This window comes from Manis javanica, chromosome 14 (genome assembly GCF_040802235.1).
Source record: "Manis javanica isolate MJ-LG chromosome 14, MJ_LKY, whole genome shotgun sequence".
Lineage (NCBI taxonomy): Eukaryota > Metazoa > Chordata > Mammalia > Pholidota > Manidae > Manis > Manis javanica.
In genome coordinates this window covers 46,595,586-46,617,522 of record NC_133169.1, presented here as the reverse complement: position 1 = coordinate 46,617,522, position 21,937 = coordinate 46,595,586, and the positions used below count along the sequence as shown (strand labels likewise).

Here is a 21,937-nt window from a genome sequence, read left to right as displayed (position 1 = left end):
AAGATACGTTCCAGGAGCAATGAGGGGGTCTCTATGGCTGCTGTGGGATGAGTGAGAGGAGTGTCAGAGAGGCCAAGACAAGGCCAAGAGGCTCAGGACCACACAGGCAGGCCACTGTGAGCATCTGCGTCACTTCTGTGTGAGACTGGAAATCAGTGATAAATTGTACATGGAGGACTAACATGATTGGATTTGTGTTTGTGAGGTTCACACCATGTGCGTATTAGAGGAGTGAGGCGTGATGTGGGAGAAGACATGGGAGCCCTTGCATCATTCAGTCAAGTGACTGTGGATTGGACCAGGGTGGTAGTACCAGTCAGAGTCTTGGTCTACGTCAGAGGGAGAGCTGGCCAGATCTGCTGTTGGATTGGACAGGAGCTGTCAGAGAAAGAAGTCATGAGTGCTTCTGAGGCTTACGTCTCCAGAATCGGCACAGTGAAGTCACCATTTACATCGATACTTAATGCTGAAGGTGAGGGGAGCTTGGTTTCGGACATACTGATGTTGTGACAAGTGTTAAATACCCAGATGTGGACAACAGAGGCAGGTGAATATAAAGATAGGGACTTTCAGGAGAAAGGGTCAGGGAGAGATCAGGGTCACTCAGAATCAGTAAGCATATGAATGGCATTTCAGTACAGCTGTGAGCCAGCCAGCCCGAGAACAAGCAGGGAGCCAGATGAGAAAGGAGACTTGAGACCATGTCTCTCCAATGTAGTGATAGAGGGAAAGGGAAACAGCAAAGGAGACCCAGAAGGGGTGGTGAGTTGGAGGGGAAGGAAGGCACATCGACTAGTCCTAGAGAAAGAGAAGCTCAGGCCTCTCAACAGCATCCCAGGGCTCCAGAGGCCTTGTGAGGTGAGCTCCAACAGCTGGCTGCTCCTCAGTTTGGAAGTCACCGGGAAGATGATGCAAGCACTTTGCTGAGGTTCTGTTCCATCACGGTGGTAGAGTTCTGCAGATCAGGCCTCCAGGTGGACTCAGCTGGTGTCTCTGCTTAGGGCTCCACAAGGTCAGTCAAGGTGTTGGCCAGGTTGCCTTCTCTGAGGTGTCTGGGAAATCGTCCATCAGCAGGCTTATTCAGCTTGGTGGCCCGATGCATTCTCTGGTGGTTAAAGCACTTTGATCCCCTTTCCTTGCTGGAGGTCAGTTGGAGGTCACTCACCATCTCCTCAGGTGGCCCACTCCATCCTCAAAGCCAGCATGACACATCAGACCCGAATCCCTGATTTTCCCTTCTGTCCCCAGCCCACAGTCAAAGGTGGTTTTCTGATGTTAAGGGCTCATGCGATTACCTGAGGCCCACCCAGATAAGCACCCTCTTGTTGTGTGATATACCGTAATTGTGAGCATACCACCAAGGTCTGAATGCTGTAGCGCTTGCCTTAGAATTCTGCTGACCACAGTATCATGGCTTTTAAAGTGGTAGATTTCATCTTAATGAAATTTTCCTGTGGGTTTTTAGAAAGAAAGAAAATCCCAAGGGAGTTGTAAATTTTGTTGTAAATACAGATCTTCCTAAGAGCACCCATGTAGATGAAAGGCATCTAAACGCTTATGCATGTGGTTTTGTTTTTACTGGGCAGTGAGGAACCCTTGCTTCTGCAGAAGTGAATACATCTGAAAGTGGTGAAGAATACACTCCATGCCCTGCAAGGTGAAGTGCAAATTTTGCTTTCTGCAGGAGTTAATAGAGGACAAACTGCACGACTGCTTTCCTCAACATCTTGGCTTCCTAAGTTTCTACCAGTCTTTTCTGCCCTTTCACTTGGCCCACAACATTCTCTCCACAGTTGATGTTAAGCTGGACCCATCCACAGCACATCCGAGCATCCTCCTGACCACCTACCTGCACAGCGTGCAGGACACAGAGCTCTGGAGGGATGTCCCCAACAATGCGGAGCGATTTGACACATGGCCTTGTGTGCTGGGCTTGCAGAACTTCTCATCGCAGAGGCATTACTGGGAAGTCGTGGTTGGAGAAAGAGCAGAGTGGGGTCTAGGAGTCTGTCGAGACACAGTGTCAAGGAAGGGGGAGACCACTCCATCCCAGGAGAAAGGGGTCTGGGCCATGTGGCTCCTGAAAGAGAGTGAGTACATGGTCCTTGCCTCCCCATCGGTGCCTCTCCACCCAGAGCGACCTCGCTGGGTTAGAATTTTCTTGGACTATGAAACAGGCGAAATCTCCTTTTACAATGTCACCAATGGGTCCTACATCTACACATTCAGCCAACTGCTCTCTGGTTTTCTCCAACCTTACTTCTTCATCTGTGACATAATTCCTCTCACTCTACCACCTGTGACAGAGGCAGAGGCAGGAGATCCGGCATTCAGTAGTCGTCTTGTCCATGCTGTTAACGTCAGTCCTGAATATTCCTAAAATCCTCTTCCTGAGCACGCTAAGCCTGGCAATGGTCCTGGTGGTGGAATGGAGGCCCCGGGGACGCCTCCACTCAGAGCAGCACTTTGATCCTTATTGCTGTGCAACTGTTCCCATTGGGACCAAGCAGAAAATACGAAATCCTCGCGCGTAGAGGGATGTCGTGGAACATGATGATTTTAGAAATGGAGGAATCTCATCAGCCTTTTTCCAGATGGCTCCACACATTTTCTTCAGAATTCCTTCAAATGATTCAACCCTGGATTAAACAAGGATTTCAGGACATCCATTATCATTTATTATTCCTTTTAAGATGCTTTCGTTCTGAGTCTTTCATATATTATGAAATGGAAATGAAAATTCTTGAGTTGGTCCAGAACAGTCCAATATTGTTCCAGCATCAGATCTGTAATTATTTTTCTCCTCCTTATTTTCCTCTTCCCCTCTCGGTCAGTCTCCCATTCTCTCTCTCTCTTTGTCTCTCTGCCTCTGCTTTTGTTTCTCCCTTTCTATCTTGCTCCTTTTTTTTATACCTTCTACTGTTTAACCTTTCATCTCCTAGATTACTATATTTAGAACCATTTCTTTTTATACTTTATCTCTCTATGATATGTCGAATTACTTGCTAAGCCTTCTTTATTCTGGGATCAATTTTTAAGGTTTACAAAATTCATTCTGTGAACCTAATATCACTGATTCTCACATCATACCCCTCTGAGATGAAACTTTTCCTTTATCTTTGGAGACATATTTCAGAGTAGAAATTTCTCAGAATTCTGATTCAACCAGTTCTCTGGACTAGCCATCACTAGTTGTGAGACCTCAAACAAATAACCCTTCTCTCTTTCAGACTTAACTAGTTGATATGGTTCCTATATGTGGAACAACAATACTGCCCTCAAAATGTTAGGGTAAATGTTTAATACCATAATTGATATGATTGGTTTAAATTGAACTTTTATACTTGAATATAACATTAAGATGAAGGTTATGATGATGAAACAATAATATTTGACTTATTTTTAAAGTGCATTCTGTACCTTTCTAACAGAATTCTTAAAAGTTGTTGAAGGCTAATTTTGCTGCTGTCTTTCTCTGCATCTGTGCTTAATAAATAAGTGCCAAACAAATGCTAAATAATTAATAATTAATGGAAAACTTATTTAACATTATCTTGGTGATAATATTCCAAGACCTTAATCTTCCATTTTAATAACTCTACCTTGAATTTTAAGGTGGTTCCCTCTTCCAGGGAGATTCCTTTGACTAAAATCTTTCATTTATTTTCCAGGGACATAATTATTATAGTTTTATTTATAGATTTTTAAACATTTTTCTTTCCAGGCTTTTTGCATCTGGAAGAGCATTATGCAGTATAATAATTTTATAAATGGAGCAATCTCATCAAACTCTATTTCCAGATGACTTTACATACTCTACTGGTGAATCCTTGTATTAACGATTTCTGTACATTCATGTTTGATACATTTAGGTGTGACTATAAGCAAACAATTCCCCTCTTCATCTCTTATTTGCAAACAGAGATAATAATGTATATTTACATGCCTCTTGTTGATGTTTCACAGACAGGCCTGCCCCAGGACCCTGCCGTGCACGATCTGGGAGGAGAAGAGGCTCCCACTCCGGGTCTCAGCTCATGCTTCCCCTCATCAGGTGCCAAAGGGGGTGGGCATCTTATTTTAACATTTGAGTGTTTGTGTCCCAGAAAGGCCCATGCTCTGTGACAGGAGTCATGGCAGAGAGTGTACACTCAGAGCTGCAGAGCCCTTTCCCGTGGGGATCGGGAGGGGCAGCCACTGGTCTGAGAGCACACTGTCCTTGGGGTCTCTGCCCCTCCCTGAGACAAGGAAGCCTCATGAGCAGAAGACCACCATACAGAATGAGGCCTCTGGTCTTCAGCAGGTGGAGGGGAGACTTGGGAAAGCGCCCCCCGTGCCGAGAAAGCTCATGCTCTGATCCCCCTGCCTCCCCTGAGCCTTGTCACGTGCTTCTTGTCACAATTTTCATCTGTCATTAAACCAACTTGCCTCTTCATGCCTTGCAGTCAAAGCTTCACAAAGGTTTGTGGATCTCCTATTATGAACCCCTCCTTTCCCTTTCCAATTCCTGGGAGGTTTCTACTCTTCTTTCTGGAATTCAGGTTATTAACAGAAAAATTATTTAAATCCAAACCTATTGCCCCCTTCCCTTTACTTTCTTCTGCAGACCTTGTTCTGATACAAATATACACACACACATACACAACACACACACACACACACACACACACACAAACATACACAACACAGGCTTTTCCGTCACAGTGGACAGCAACTCTAATTGTTCAAGACAGGGGCCTGCTTGACCTCTGTGTGTCTCCAGCCTGCATCTAGTCCATCAGCAATCCTTGCTGGCTTGACCTGCAGAAAATGCCCAGTGTTCAGCCAACCCTCACCTCTCAGCGACTATAACCATTGTACAAATTGCCATACTCTCCCTCTAGGTTACAATATTAATGTCCTGAAAGTCATCCTGGCCAATCCCCAGCCCTCCCATATACACTCTCAATGCAGTACTTGGACTGATCCTTTTAGCATCCAGGATTGCAGAAGTGCCATAGCTATGAACTCCATTCAACTTGCAATTCAAGTCAGGATCTACAGTGAGTCCCCAGGGCCTAGAGGATCAGTTTCTCCTCTGATTCTGTCCCCCTCTCCTGACTTCCCTTTTCATTCCTCTCCCCCTCCCCAGGCCTTCTCTCTGGGTTTACACCATCCAGGCACTTCCCACCGTGGGGTTCTTCTCCCAGCTGTGCCCTCTACCTGCCATTCCCTTTTTCTAGACGTCTTGTCTTTACCCATTCCCTTTCTTCCTTTAAACCTGCTCAAATCCAGCTTTTCAGTAAGAACTATCAAGCCTGCGCCACCCCAGAGCCCATGCAGAGTGCCCCTTACTGGGCCCAGGAGGCTCTTTCTCCCAGTTACAGTGCTTACCCACTCCTGGTGTATTATACTGTTACTTTATTTATTAGGTTTGGGTTTTTGTTTCTTCTTTTTCCTTTTCTTGGTAGAATGTAAGCACTCTGAGGGGAGAGGGCCTTTGCCAATTGACAAGGATATGGTCTGCATATCTCAGGTACTTCAAATACTGGTTTGTATGTGATTATCACTCCATGCACACTTGGTGAAAGAATACATGATTGGCTTCTGGGTGGCAGAGTTAAAGGATGGATCTGAAACGGTTTTTTCAAAATATAAGATATTATAGTATTGTTATTACTTATAAGTAGATACTCACTGGTCAATACAATTTAATGTCAAGTGCTAAATGAGTAAAATTAATATTGGGGTATTGAGAAAATTTGATTGGAAGGCTATGTTGTAGAGGTGATGGACGCTAGTGACATGGTGACTTGCCATGCCCAAACGTGGTCCCCTTGAGCCCCTGTAGCTTTGATTCCCCGTGACAACACTACGGTGCTTTTGAGTCATGCATTGTCTCATGTGCACTCATTTGACATCAGTCATACTCAGTAGGAGTGTGTGGAATGTTCTATGAAATTAAATGGGCTCAAACTGTTTATTAAAATTGGGTCTTTGATGCTTTCTGAGCCCCTTTTCATCTGAGTTGCAGAGCAGAGTCCCCTCCTCTCCCTATGGCTGTCTTTGGTCGGCTGTCCTCCCCTTCCCTTCCCTGCTACCATGCATCTCTGTTACTATGCACTGGACTTTTACTCTAGCCCAAACTCTTACAAAGAATTACTAAAATCAAGAATGATTGAAGAGTCAACCCCAACCTTAGATTCTAGTTTTTCCAAAGCTAGAATTTTCCAGAGCTATGTTTAGTTTAGCAGAAGACTGGATGATTTATGAAAGTAGCTCATTCGATTATTTTCACCCCCCACCCCCCAGTCAGGTGACTGGTCTGTTAAGTGAATTGACCAACTAACTTAATTATTCCAGCATGTTGGGAAGGCCTTGAATGAAGGGAACTGCGAAGAGGGTTCCATGTGGGCCTGGTTGGGGAGAGTAAGTAAAGTCGCTCCATTAGCAGGCAGAAGGGACTTGACATATCTTGACTGGTGAATCAACTCTTAGTGTCCCAAATGGCAGAGAAATTGGGAACACTGGGATTTGTTAAATCCATTTTCTCACCAAGTGTCAGTTCCTCCATGCATACTTTCTGTGTGCCACTGGAACTCTGTGGATCTGCCCCTGGTATTTTACAGGGAAAAGGGAGGTATGAAGGTGTCTGAACATGTATAAAATGCATATTCTACAAATCTTCAAGTTCTACATGTTAATTTTTATGGAATATTCTCTTCACTCCCTGATTCTGTAACTATTTCTATTCAGAAATACCCAAATAACGGTAAGTTCCCCAGCCAATTGACTCAGACTCATCTGCTTTTCTTCGGATTTTGCCTGGTTGATCATGGTGACTCAATTTATATTCAGTTATTTACTTTTTTATCATAGAAAAAATGTCCATCCTTGTGACACCGTATTTAATTTTACAAAAGCATTAAAAACATCATCTATATATACAATTAAAAAAATGTGGGGTTCATGATACTTGCTAAGTTCCCCTCTAGTTAATTTTTGAAACTAAAGTATAAATCAGTATATGCTGATATCTTCCTTTCAAATCAAAAAATGTATAAATCAATGAACCAAAATAACTCACCCTATTACCTCCTTCAATTTATCATAAACTTTCTATTAATCAGTGTACCTATGACATTTTTCTACTATCTAGGACAATGATTTATTTCTTTCACATAAATTTGTTTTAGTTAAAGAATGGTCAAAAACAGTTTTGCCCTATTTTCAGTAGCTCTAAGGAGGAAAGAAAGAAAGAAAAAAGCATGCTTCTGTTCCAGGTAGGCTGGGACTCATTATGACTCACTTGTTAAGACTCATTATAATTCTTGGAAATAGGTGATGGGAGCAAATGGCCCATCAGTATTACATTTATATAACAAAGGAATGAGTACCCAATTTTACTTACATGAAGTAATGAATACTTTTAATATTAAGGGATACATTTCCATGGGCCTCATTTGCTGTCTTGACCCTATTGGAGATTGGACAGTTTCATGAGATGCATGCCTGCTGTTTATGTACTAATGACTCCCAGGGATTCAGAGCTTTCCCCAGAGTTTAAGACTGTTGATGGACCCAGACCACATTCAGAGTCCCTCTCTAGCCTTTCCGCAGGAGAGCTGGGGAAAGTACTATCACTGCCATAAGTCCCCCCCTCCAACACACACGTGAGCACACAAATAGCATGGCCCAGAGGAGAGATGACTTCATGTTCTCAAACACCAGCATTTGTATGTGGGTGGAGCACCTGTGTGGACCCAGGCAGGGAGAAGACTTTGAGAGACCTGATGGAAGTCTTCCAGCTGGGTCTGTACCTTCTGACTTCTGACTTTTAATGGTCTCTGGTAGCATGCATGCAAAAATGGTGAGTTTTATAATCTGCACTTCTCTGTTGGTTTGTTAAGTAAAAAATGCATGTAGAATTCTCAAAGGGATAGAGGAATATAAAATGAGGAGCATTAATTTTGTTCTTGGAAAGTTTATGGATTATGACATGCATTCATCACAACCACTATTAATTGTAACAAAGCAGCAAACTTTCCAATGCAAATAATTTTTAAAGGTGATATATACAATTCTGAAGAGGAAAAAAGTATGAAGAAACACAGAATGGAAGTTATTTTATTGTTGGGACTGGAGTTTATTAAGAAAGATTTCTCAGAAGAACAATCCCAAAGGAACAGTCTAAACTCACAATTAATGAAACTAGGAAAGGAAGAACAAATGAGGCCAAAAGTCAGTAGAAGGAGAGACATAATACAGATTAAAGCAGAAATAAATAAAATTGAGAAGAAAAAACCAATAGAAAGAATCAATGAAAGCAGGAGCTGGTCCTTCAAGAAAATAAACAAAACAGATAAGCCTCTAGCGAGACTTATTAAGAGAAAAAGAGAGTCTACACACACATAAACAGAATTAGAAATGAGAAAAGAAAAATCACTATGGACACCACAGAAATACAAAGAACTATGAGAGAATGCTATGAAAAATTATATGGTAAACTGGACAACCTCAAAGAAATGGACAACTTCTTAGAAAAATACAACCTTCCAAGGCTGACCAAAGAAGAAATAGAAAATCTGAATAGACCAATTACCAGCAAAGAATTTGAATTGGTAATCAAAAAACTACCTAAGAACAAAACTGCTGGATCAGATGGTTTCACTGCTGAATTTTATCAAACATTTAGTGAAGACTTAATACCCATCCTCCTTAAAGTTTTACCAAAAGTAGGAGAAGAGGGAATTCTCCCAAACTCACTCTATGAGGCCAACATCACTATAATACCCAAACCAGACAAAGACACCACATAAAAAAAAAATTACAGACCAATATCCCTGATGAACAAAAAATGCAAAAATACTCAATAAAATATAAGCAAACCAAATTAAAAAATACATCAAAAAGATTATCCATCATGATCAAGTGGGATTCATCCCAGGGATGCAAGGATGGTACAACATTCAAAAATCCATCAACATCCTCCACCACATCAACAAAAAGAAGGACAAAAACCACAAGATCATCTCCATAGATGGTGGGAAAGTATTCAACAAAATTCAACATCCATTCATGATAAAAACTCTCAACAAAATGGGTATAGAGGGCAAGTACCTCAAATAATAAAGGCCATATTTGACAAATCCACAGCCAACATCATACTTAACAGTGAGAAGCTGAAAGCTTTTCCTTTAAGATCGGGAACAAGACAGGGATGCCCACTCTCCCTTCTGTTATTCAACATAGTACTGGAGGTTCTAGCCATGACAATTACACAAAACAAAGAAAAACAAGGAATCCAGATTGGTAAAGAAGAAGTTAAACTGTCACTATTTGCAGATGACATGATATTGTACATAAAAAACCCTAAAGAACCCACTCCAAAACTACTAGATCTAATATATGAGTTCAGAAAAGTTGCAGGATACAAAATTAATACACAGAAATCTGTTGCATTCCTATACACTAATGATGCACTAGCAGAAAGACAAATCAGCAAAACAATTCCATTCACAATTGTATCAGAAAGAATAAAATACATAGGAATAAACCTAACCAAGGAAATGAAAGAATTATACTCTGAAAAATACAAGAACTCATGAGAGAAATTAAAGAAGAAACCAATAAATGGAAACACATCCCGTGCTCATGGGTAGGAAGAATTAATATTGTCAAAATGGCTATCCTGCCTAAAGCAATCTACAGATTCAATGCAATACCTATCAAAATACCAACAGCATTCTTCAATGAACTAGAGCAAACAGTTCTAAAACTCATATGGAATGACAAAAGACCCTGAATAGACAAAGCAATCCTGAGAAGAATAAAGCAGGGGGAATCTCACTTCTCAACTTCAAGCTCTACTACAAAGCCACAGTAATCAAGACAATTTGGTACTGGCACAAGAACAGACCCACAGACCAGTGGAACAGAATAGAGAGTCCAGATATTAACTCAAACATATACAGTCAATTAGTATATGATAAAGGAGCCATGGATGTACAATGGGGAAATGACAGCCTCTTCAACAGCTGGTGTTGGCAAAACTGGACAGCTACATGTAAGGGAATGAAACTGGATTATTGCCTAACCCCATGCACAAAAGTAAACTTGAAATGGATCAAAGACCTGAATGTAAGTCATGAAAACATAAAACTCTTAGAAAAAAAACATAGGCAAAAATCTCTTGGACATAAATATGAGCAACTTCTTCATGAACATATCTCCCCAGGCAAGGGAAACAAGAGCAAAAATGAACAAGTGGGACTACAGCAAAATAAAAATCTTCTGTACAGCAAAAGACACTACCAGTAGAACAAAAAGACATCCTACAGTATGGGAGAATATATTCATAAATGACAAATCCGATAAGGGGTTGACTTTCAAATTATATAAAGAGATCACACACCTCAACAAACTAAAAGCAAATAAGCCAATTAAAAAATAAGCAGAGGATATGATCAGACACTTCTCCAAAGAAGAAATTCAGATGGCCAATAGGTACATGCAAAGATGCTCCACATCACTAATCATCAGAGAAATGCAAATTAAAACCACAATGAGGTATCACCTCACACCAGTTAGGATGGCCACCATCCAAAAGACAAACAACAACAAATGTTGGTGAGGATGTGGAGAAAGGGGAACCCTCCTACACTGCTGGTGGGAATGTAAAATAGCCCAACCATTGTGGAAAGCAGTACAGAGGTTCCTCAAAAAACTAAAAGTAGAAATACCATTTGACCTAGGAATTCCACTCCTAGGAATTTGCCCTAAGAATGCAGGAGCCCAGTTTGAAAAAGACAGATGCACCCCTACGTTCATCACAGCACTATTTACAATAGCCAAGAAATGGAAGCAACCTAAGTGTCCATCAGTAGATGAATGGATACAGAAGAGGTGGTACATATATATAATGGAATATTACTCAGCCATAAGAAGAAAACAAATCCTACCATTTTCAACAACATGGATGGAGCTAGACGGTATTATGTTCAGTGAAATAAGCCAGGTTAAAAAGACAAGTGCCAAATGATTTCACTCATCTGTGGAATATAAGAACAAAGAAAAAACTGAAGTAGCAAAACAGCAGCATACTCACAGAACCCAAGAATGGCCTAACAGTTTCCAAAGGGAAAGGGACTGGGGAAGATGGGTGGGAAGGGAGGTATAAGGGGAAAAGAGGGGTATTATGATCAGCACACATAATGCAGCTGGGTGGGGTGGGGGGCGGGAAGTGGAAGGCAGTATAGCCCAAAGACAACTAATGATTCTATAGCATCTTACTACGCTGATGGATAGTTACTGTAATGGGGTATGTGGTGGGGACTTGATAATGTGAGTCTAGTAACCATAATGTTGCTCATGTAAACATACATTAATAATACCAAAATAATAAATGAATGAATGATTTGTTAGGCAAATGTGAGAAAATTAGTGAGGTGAGTTTCATTCTGAAAAAAAATAGCATTGAAAAGCATATTCTTAGCCTAGTGGAAGCAGATGGGGAAATGCCAGGTCTCGACTGGGAAGATTTAAGTCTGTCCCTGCTCTAAAATCATCAGCCCCATTTTCCATCATCTGCCATTCTAGCCACGCTTTTTGTCAGTCTAAAGCTCTTTAATCTTCAAGGTTAAAAATGCTTTGTAAATAAATTTAAATCTTTAACAGTCATCCCCGAGGAACTAAAAAATATACATATCTTTCACTAGCAGTTTGCATGTGGGCATTTCTGAAGGGGAATGATGCATTTGGGAGCAATAGTGTTCACACCGTTTGACCAGTACCTACAGGGAAAAATATAATTTTTCTCCTGGTACACTCAGCATACACACTCCTAAATACTCAAGTTAAGTAAATGGTTTACAAAACAATAGTGTCTTTCATGCAGGCAAGCTGTTCTGTGCTCTCCAATTCACACAATTTTCATGTCTGAAAAACTGAGCCTTTTCAGTCACTGGATTAATTTCCTGACCTTTTCATGAGCCTCCTTCCACTAGCCCAGGAAAGCTCTGGCCTCTCCAGTATAGTGACTGATTCTGTGTTTCAGTTTTCCCTGCTTTGAGCAATGAAGTGGAAATACTTCCTCAAGGTAGAGAAGACTCAAATTGTCACATTAAGCAAATAATTGTTCATTCTTTGAGCTCCTATGCTGTGTCCATGTACAAAATATTTAAAAATGGATATTGCCCAATCTCTCCCCTCACTAGGAGAGTAGTGACAGATTTACATGACACACATTTGCTATGTGCAAGAACAGGTGCACAGACAGGTTAAACATGAAGATCCGGTGTCAGTAGAAGGTACTTATAAATGTGTAAACTGTGGATGGGGAGGTGAGATCTCGCAGACCGGTAATACTGGATCAGTATCCTGAGAAGGACTTCTACACAGAGAAAAGGAAATTGATTATATTCCTTCCAAAGTTTGAATTTAAGGGGAGAAAAGATCTGTCCCTTTCCAGAACCATTCAGAAAGTGATGGTACTTTGTGTTCCCTGTGAAACCCTTTCTTCCATGGGAGGAGGTGCTGCAGTTGCAGGACTTGTGGGCACCCCGTCTCCGAGCCACGGTGGTGGTGCAAGTTCTCTTGACTTGTTCCAAAGAGGAGGAGAGAGGCAGCACCTTGGTTAGAATGTGACAAGATGTGCGGGATTAGCATTAACATTATCTTTAAATTGTCTAAAATCTCCCTGTGAAGAAATTATACTTACCTCCATGTTCAAGTTGTGAAAATTATTCAGAAGTAGATTAATCTCAGTTGTCTTGAAAATTAAACTCATATGGAAGAAACCAGAATGCCCCCCAATAGAAGAATGCATAAAAAGATACGGTGCGTGTGTATGACTGAATATTACTCAGCTGTGAGAAAGAATAAAATCATGACATTTCTGACAACATGGATGGACTTAGAGGGTATTATGCTAAGTGAAGGTAGATAGAGAAAAACAAATACCATATCATTTCACGATGTGTGAAATCTAACAAAACAGAATAAATGAACAAACTGCATCTTGACTGACCCATAAATACCAAGAGCAAACTTTTGGGTGCCAGGGGGAGTGGGATGGGGAACAGGTGAAGGCGCAAGAGGAGAGTAAGTGGGGCAAACTTCCAGTTATAAACTAAACCAGTCACAAGGGTGAAAAGCACAGCAGAGGGAATATTGTCAGTAATATCTTGATGACTGTGTGGTGACAGCCGGTAACTGCACTTACTGTGGTGACCATTTAGTAATCTACAGGTGTCAAATCACCATGTTGTACATCTGAAATGAATATAACTTTATGTCTATTATTCTTCAATAAAAAATTAAAGAAAAAGAAAACCAAATTCATGCCCTTTCACTGCATTTGGCTTATTTTCAGCTCCTTGTTCTCACTTTTATTTCATAAAATTCACAATTTTAGGACCATGAAACTGTGCAGCAATTTGTTGTGAAACACGTTATCATAATGACTGAAAATTTGTTTCACTCAGTCTCTTCCTTCTTAACTTCCTGCCTTTCTTCCTACTTTTAATCCTTTTTTAGTTTGTTAATTTAAAACAAAATGGATTTACTAAGGGTGGTGGGGCAGTGATACCTGTGAAGGAGGAATGATAATATTGAAGAGTTATAGTAACAGATTCAGAAAAAAATTCTTAGGGGAATTTCCTAAATATTATTATATATACATACATATATATGTAATCTTTACACATTTTGGTAATTTATGATTGATTACTATTTAATAAGGAAGAAATTATGTAAAAATGAAAGTCCCCCTTGAACTACATCTCACACTTTAAAAGTGAGTCTTTAATAATTCAGTGTATACTCCCAGATATTTTTTTCTATTGTAATATAAACGTAAACAATAAGTTTGTGACCCAAAAATTGGGATCACGCTACATCTGTTCTCACTATACATTATGTCTTAATTTACACTTATTTAAAATTAACATGATCTTTGGAAAAAATGCAGGTGAAGTCATATACATATATTTATTTCCATATAGCAGTTGTTTGTCATTTATAGAGTTGTCATTATTTATTAAATCATTTCAATAACTTTAGATATATATATTTTTTCTGATTGTTATCAATTTAATTCAATGATATAATGAAAATTCCTGAAGCTGTATATTTATCTACTGCAGGTTCATGAATGCGGGATGGATAGCTAGGTGCCGAATAAATGGGTCAAAAAATGAAATGTTTTAAATTTTATAGAGGACAGATATTTCTTTTGTTAAAATAAAATATACAATGTCAAGATATGTGCATATTTTAAAATTATCTTTTCATAGATTCCTCCCAAGATTCCAATTTAAATTCCTATTAAGAATGAATGGGATCGTTTCCTTATATTTTCCCTGGCCCAGTTTATATAACATTTAAAAATATTTAGTATCTAAAAAAGGAAAGATCTCTTTTTCCAAATATCTTTATATTTATATTTTAATTTTATATTGCTTATCCTCAATAAGAACAGTTCTGTTTTTAAATCACATTTCTGTATATCACTTGTTTTCCTGTGAACTTATTTATTTTTATTTTTTTTACACATTTTGTCAGTATTTTCATGTCAATTTCTTGAAAAAATTATTAAACAGGATCATCTTTCAATTGTCATGTTGAAATTCTCTAGTAATTTCATCATTATTTTGATTTTGTTAGTAATATTTCTTATGTATATTCTTTAATACACAATCAGCATTTATTTGTATTTGGCTTCAAAGTTTTTGAGAATTGCACCTTGCCCAGTGACATCTACCTAAATTTCAGGTGATTAGGGAAAAAAAGACAGAACAACCATTATGCTTTCTTATAGTTTTGTTTTTTTAATGTTCAAATATTTTACTTGTTATTTTTTTTGGTGAAAGGAATGAATTTGGGATCCACACTTCCCCACTCCAAGTGCCTTGTCAACGACCATGTTTTAATTATTATATTTCCGACTTATTTTTTCTTCAGAATTTCCCTGCCTAGTCTCATGACAGTATTCCATTTCCCTGTTTGTACGACATGTAAACCTTATGTAACATACATATACACTCTATTTACCATGTTTCATATTTAAAAAAATCTCAAAACATACCTCTAAAATAAATAACACAGTGTGATTATTACCATTTTAGATGAGAAAACTCTGAAAAGGTAAATAAGCTTTCTAAGATCTCTAATTGTATCTTATTGGCTAAAAGATTGTAACAAGGGACATTGATGCTGTAGCCCAAGATGTTTTAAATATATTCCTCCTTATTTGTCTAAATCTGTTCCTGCTATATACGATGTGTGGTTTATATCCTCAAACATACTCTGCTTTAATCTTATGCCTTCTTGGAATTGCAGTTTGAAAGAGGTTTCTGCACATATATGTGAATTAACTGCATTAAAGCTCCATTTTCTGTTCCAAAATCTCATGATTTTTTTTTCCTCAAGCAGTATACAGTATTCTGGATGAAGAATAAATGCTCAATTCCTTCAATACTCAGACCCAGTTGAGGGAGAGAGATTAATTGTATGTGTATGTTCCTTTAGCAATATTCTATTGTCTCATGCATTTTCTACTCAGGTACTTTAAAATTGCCCAATAATGATGATCAAATGAACAAGATGTGTCTTTGAGATAAAGAGTACCTTAAGCATCCTGCATATAATGGATATTTCCTAAATACTAGTAATAAATTATTCTGGGGCTTAACTTGGTTGGGTCTTGGAGGTTTTAGCAGGAGTTTAGGAACGTTGATTCTCAACAAGAGTCGATCGTTGGGCCACATCCCGATTTACCTCTCCTGTGTCTGGAGTCAGAGGAAGTACCGGCAGCGAAGGATGAGACCCTGCACTCCATTGTTCAGGCTCAGAATCAGCTGTTCCCCTTTCTACAGCCTGGTCATTTGCTTACAGCACATCTGCCTCAGTTTCCTTTTCTGTTGACAATTAGAGTGCCAACTCCAGATTACTGCAGTCGGAGTTAAATGAGTAAGTAAGTGTAAAAAGCGGAGAAGGATGCCTGGCTCGAATCAAGTGCTCCATTAGATTGTCTGCTGCCATTACTGGAATTGATATTCCTCCTCAGGTGTGGTAGAGATGGGTGACGCCAACAAGTACCCAGGGAAGCTTCATCCGTTTGGGGTTTTGTGGCCACCCCCATTTGGAGAGGATCCTCTTCGTGCTCATCTTGATTGCATATCTCCTGACCCTCATGGGAAACACCACCACTGTCCTGGTGTTCCGGCTGGACCCCCACCTCCACACCCCCATGTACTTCTTCCTCAGCCACCTGTCCTTCCTGGGCCTCAGTTTCACCAGCAGGTCCAACCCCCAGCTGCTCTACAACCTGACTGCACGTGACAAGACCATCAGCTCCCTGGGCTGCGCCCTTCAGCTCTTCCTCTCCTTGGCCTGGGAGGCGAGGAGTGCCTGCTCCTGGCCGTCATGGCCCACGACCGCTCCGCTGCAGTCTGCAAGCCCCCGCACTACACGGTGATCATGAATCCATGCCTCAGCCCGGGTTTGGTGTCCGTGGCCTGCGGCTGCGGGATGGCCAGCCCCCTGGCCATGTCCCCAGTCACCCTGGCTCACCCCACTGCGGCCACCGTGGTGTGAACCGCTTCCTCTGTGAGATGCCTGCCCCGATTGGAATGGCTTGTGCCAACGCAGCTGCTGTCGAGGGCACTGTCTCTGTCCTGGCAGTGGGCACTGTGCTGCCCCCCATGATGTTCATCCCGGGCTCCCGTGGGCACACCGTGAGGGCTGTGTGAGGAATTCAGTCTTCCTCGGGGAGGCGCAACGCCTTCAACACCTGTGGCTCCCATCTCACCGTGGTCTCTCTTTCCTATGGGAGCATCATTTACATGTACATGCAGCCAGGAAAGAGCTCCTCCCAGGACCAGGGCAAGTTCCTTACCCTCTTCTAAAACATAGTCACCTCTCTCCTGAGCCACTGATCTATACCCTCCGAAACAGAGGTGAAGGGGGCATTGAGGAGGTTGCTGCTGCGTAAGAGGTCAGAAAGGATCGAGCAAGAATGAATGGGAGAGACAGGCATCTCCAGCCTGATGGTCAGCTCACCTCCATCAAGGGCCACTGATGGTGTCTGCAACCGCTGGGTCAGATCTGGTCTTCCCCCGTGCCTCGCAGCTTGCCTTCTCCTGGACTGCGGTGAGACTGCTTGACTTCCAACACTGTGCATTCTGATGAATGAGCTACAAATGCCACCCAAAAACCTCCCGTAGGTGATAGACAAAGATCCAAAGTACAAAGTGAGAGAAGTAGTGTTAAAGATGAGTTTCCACATATACCAGAGTGCCAAGTAGGAAATTCATTAACAACTTTCTGGGTATTTTAGTCAGGATGATGACAAATTGATCACTTCTCTTAGTGGACAGCCACCAAACATGGGAATTTAGCATGTTGGGTGTTTCCTATTTTGCAAATTCCCATCCAAAGACTTTCATCAAGTCAAATCAAATGCTGTTTTTATTCTGTGTCTCTGATTTTTGGCATTTTCCCCAAAGTCTGCTGCAAGCTTCTGGATAAACTAAGAAGTTAACCTATAATAATGATATGTGTAACACTGATAACAAAGATTTAAGATTTAAATCTGAAAGCATTATTTGTCATGCATGTTTTTATTTTATTAGTGAGAAGGAACTGATGTAACTTTTTCTATGAGTCATGTTCTCTTATCCTAACCCCTGGCTTTGTCAGAGATCAGCATGATTTTAATGATCCTATTTACCCATGTGGTGCTTGAAGCTTCCATGTTAACTCATTTGTTTATGTAAACCTGCACCAAATATTTACTCCAAGTTCTGTCTGGCTCCCAATTCCTGCTATTCCTGTCACTACCTGAAATTTTAAATAGCAGAAATCTTTAATGCATTTAACAAGTAGTGCCAAAGAGCCTTTGGGGTAAAGAGCATGACTTATTACCATTCTCTGCACAATACAGACCAAAGTGAAGGGGAGGGACCTTGTCTAGGGCCCAAAGAAGCTTTGAAGAGCTGTACAAAAATGAAAGGCTTTTATGGACAAGTGAGCAGGAATGGGGAAGTCATACCAGCACAAAGTAGACTGGTGATTGTAAGGTTGCTTTCCCTGTGGGGGAATGGCAAGGTGTCTCAGGCAGATGACCTGACTAATGCTGATCAGGTAATGTCCGAGTGGGTGGTTTAAGGTTCCATTTCTAGGAGAGCTGAAACTGTAATGAAGCCTCAGTTTGGCATCATGGGCCACTTGATTCGAGCCAGGCATCCTTTTTACACTTATTTACTCATTTAACTCTGACAATTAAATTTCTGGGCCCAAGATAGAGCCACTCCTATCTGGGTGCCATGTTAGCAAACCCAACTTTTATATTACTGTAAATACTCCACTTCATCAGAAACACCATGTATCCAGTCAGTCAGTCCCCAAAAGCTAAGACAGCTCTGGGCTCTATGCTTACATTAAGTAGAAACAGCAGGCCCCCAGTGGAGTCATCTGTGCTAAGCCCATGTATTTTAGAATTCAGTTTGTGAATATTTTGTGATGATCTTTGCATCTATGTTCATGAGGGATATTGATCTATAATTTTATAATCCTTTTTCTGCATTTCTGATTTTGTTATTGAAGTGACGCTGCACTCAGAATAAGTTTGGGAGTCTTCTCTCCTCTTGCATTTTTTGAAAAACTTTAAGATGTATTCATATTAGCTCTTTAACTGTTTGGTAGAATTCAGCTGTTAAGCTCTCTCTTCCTGGATTTTGTACATTTTCCTGGTGTCTCATCCTGTTCTTTTGTTTAGAATACATTCCTCTGCTTCCTCATTTTGTCTGGGATTCTGTATTCCTTCCTTTGTATTAGATGGACCCACTATGCCTCCAGGTTTAGAGAGTAATGGCTTTTTGAAGAAGCTCAGGCTTCTGCACCTCTGTCTGGTTCTCCTTGAGGTGGAGCCCCAGGCACTGCTGGTGAGCAGTGGGCAGAGCTGCCTCTCTGCCTGCCTGCCAGCAGTGGTTGGTCTGTGTCAGCCAAGCCATTGGCGGGCTGTGCAACTGTGCTGTAGCTCAGATTGTTGCAGTAGGGACCGCCGTCTGCTTGTCCTGCAGGGATGTGGTGCTTCTGGGCTGACTGGGGGTGGGGGTGCTAGGGGAGCACATCACATGGGGCTGGGCTGCCAGCAAGGAGGAAGGAGTGTTTGGAACTGGCTCCCTCAGGTGCCTCCCCAGCTGGGCTGAGAGGGGTCAGGAAAGCTGGGCCTCCTTTTGCCTCCCTGGTGGCAAAGTCTGAGGCTGCTGTGTGAGCACGTGGGCGGGTGCGCTGAGAAGCTCCTCAGGGCTGAGAGACCAGCAAGGAGGATGGAGCGTCTGGGCTGCCTCCCAGGAGCGCCTGACCACTCGGGCTGAGTGAGGGCTGGAGAAGCATCTTCCACTCGCCCTTTCTCATCTCACTGGGACCAATGGAGGGTGCCTGTCCTCCACAAGCAGCAGGAGTCTCAGCCTCCCAGAAGCTCCTGCTCCCCCTGGTGTCGAGTTTGTTAAAACATATCATTCAGGTTGTATATATCCTAGACAACTACTGTTTTAAGTATAAAAGTTTTTATTTATTAGACAGGCTTAAAAATTGGGTGGATACACATGCACACACTATAAATATGTACATATATTCCAAAGACACCTGTATATGACTCGTCAGGTTGAATTAAGTCAACCTTAATTACCTAATCTACCTGGTCAACCTAATCTAATCATGGGGGTGACAGCTAGTCATAATCTCACTCAAAGCAAGATTATATGCTCGGACAAGGTCATTGGGAGCTGACTCATAATTCTGACTACCACATGGAATCAGAAAGTCTGCAACCCACAACATCTTCTGCCTTCTGTGTCCCTATCACTGACCTTCAGTTTGCCATAGGGTCCCCAGAGGTCACTTTGTTACTTAAAGGTGTTTATTTATATGCTGATACAAAATTTTAATTGCTTTCATTTTCATTGTTTCAGTTTTGGAGCATTCATGAAAAGATTCAGATTTACATGTATTTGTGAAAACACAAAGCTTCTCTTCAGAGGCTTTGAACCAGAGGTGTACAGTCACGGTGCAGACAGATGACCAACCTGATCAGGGAAGTTAACGGGACCATCCCCATCCTGAGCTGAGGACCCAGTTCACTCCTGCCTGTTTGATACTGGCGACTGTGCTGATAATCCCTACTGGAGATACTGCAATGTCCTCTCCATAGAAGTTGGGCAGTTGAAGAGAAGGACACAGACCTAGTATTTTATTTTAGATATATTTTTATTGAAGCATAGTTGATATACAATATTATATTGGTTTCAAGTATGCAACAGAGAGATTCAAGAGTTACATACATTATTAAATCCTTGCCCCAACTAGTGTAATTACTATGTCTACATAGAAAGATGTGACAGAACTATTGATTATACTCTCTATGCTGTACTTTCATCCCTGTGACTAATTTATATTATGATCAAGATTTTGTGCCTCTTTTTCCCCTTTACCTCTTTCACCCACCCACCCCAACTGCTCCCCCGTGGTCACCACTAGTCACTTCTCAGTGTCTGAGTCTCCTGCTGTTTTGTTCATTTTGTTTTTAGACTCCATATGTAAGTGAAATCATAAGCATTTGTCTTTCTCCACCATCTTATTTCACTTAGCATAATACACTCTACAGACCCAGCTTTTTAGATTTTTCACTGTAAAGAGATGTCCCCACTTCATACTCAGATTGTCTATCTTTTAAAACTCTCACCTCTCTCTGGAACTTCATTTGAGTGGCTCACTCATATATATGAACAGAGAGGGATAATCGGATATATGAGGAGGTTCTTTTACATGAAAATATAGACAAAAATAAACATAACAGGGAACTTGGAAGAAACACACACAGGGCAGGAAGAAGTGACCTTAGATAAATTAATTTAAGGAAATATAAAAGAAGATATAAAATGAACCAAAATAAATATCCACTCATAAAATGAAGTTATACTCTATTTACAAATATGTTGATCCATTAAAAAAATAAATAGAAGGGTTAGATGATCAAAATAAGGAAATATGCAAGAAGGTAATATAAAAATACAACATGAAAATACGAAATAAAAGAAAAAATTGAAAATTAGAAAAGGAGATCCAACTGAGTAATTGCAGTTCTGTAACTGGAGAACAGAGGAAATGGAGGTAAGACATTATCGATGGAATAAATCAGGAATATTTCCCAGAGCTAGAAGTCACATATGGTCACACTAAACGGCTTCCTGAGCCAGCGGATGGAAATGCTGTATGCTTTGGTACCTTCAAGATAACCGACTCACCAACTTCCCTAAGAGGAAAAATATGTCAGAACGCCAAACGGACCACAACTCCTAAGGAACAAACTGAGAGACAATCGAGAAATTTTCCAAGAAGAATATTACAGGAAGCCAAAATGTCACCCATGAAAAGACTAAAATAAAGATATTTAGTATCTTGAAAATTTGTTAAAGGAGGATGTGCTCCCCTGAAAATAAAAGGTAAACAGTGAAGGAAAATGTGTCACATGAAACTGGAGATTGAACACAACAGGCCAAGCCAGGGATTGGAGCTCACAGATGTCGGCCTTGCATCCAGAGCAGAGGGCAGCCAAGCGAGACTGGAGCAGATGAGCCATCTGCACCTGGACACACATGTCACAATGTTCAAGTACAAGATAATTGTGGCTTTATTTCATCTATTTTTAAGCACACAAAAATTATGCAATGTATGTATTTTCTATATTTCTTATATGCAAGTCACAACTTTAGGGAAAATTAAGTTTGTGATAAACTGGTGTCAGAATCTCTTGTTTCTGTCTAAAACAGAAAATATGTTACCCATCTATATTGCACATGATGGTTCATTTTTCTTTCTGTTATTTTACATTTGTGAATCATATCTTTTGAAACATTCAATTCTCCATTTTTGTGTATTCTGGTGATTTACTGTC

General features: G+C 40.7%; 1 pseudogene; it reads left to right on the top strand.

Moving 5' to 3' along the window:
- The first annotated feature begins 255 nt into the window (after positions 1–255).
- On the top strand, positions 256–17,000 carry LOC108388585 (olfactory receptor 2W3-like; annotated as a pseudogene).
- Positions 17,001–21,937: the final 4,937 nt, after the last annotated feature.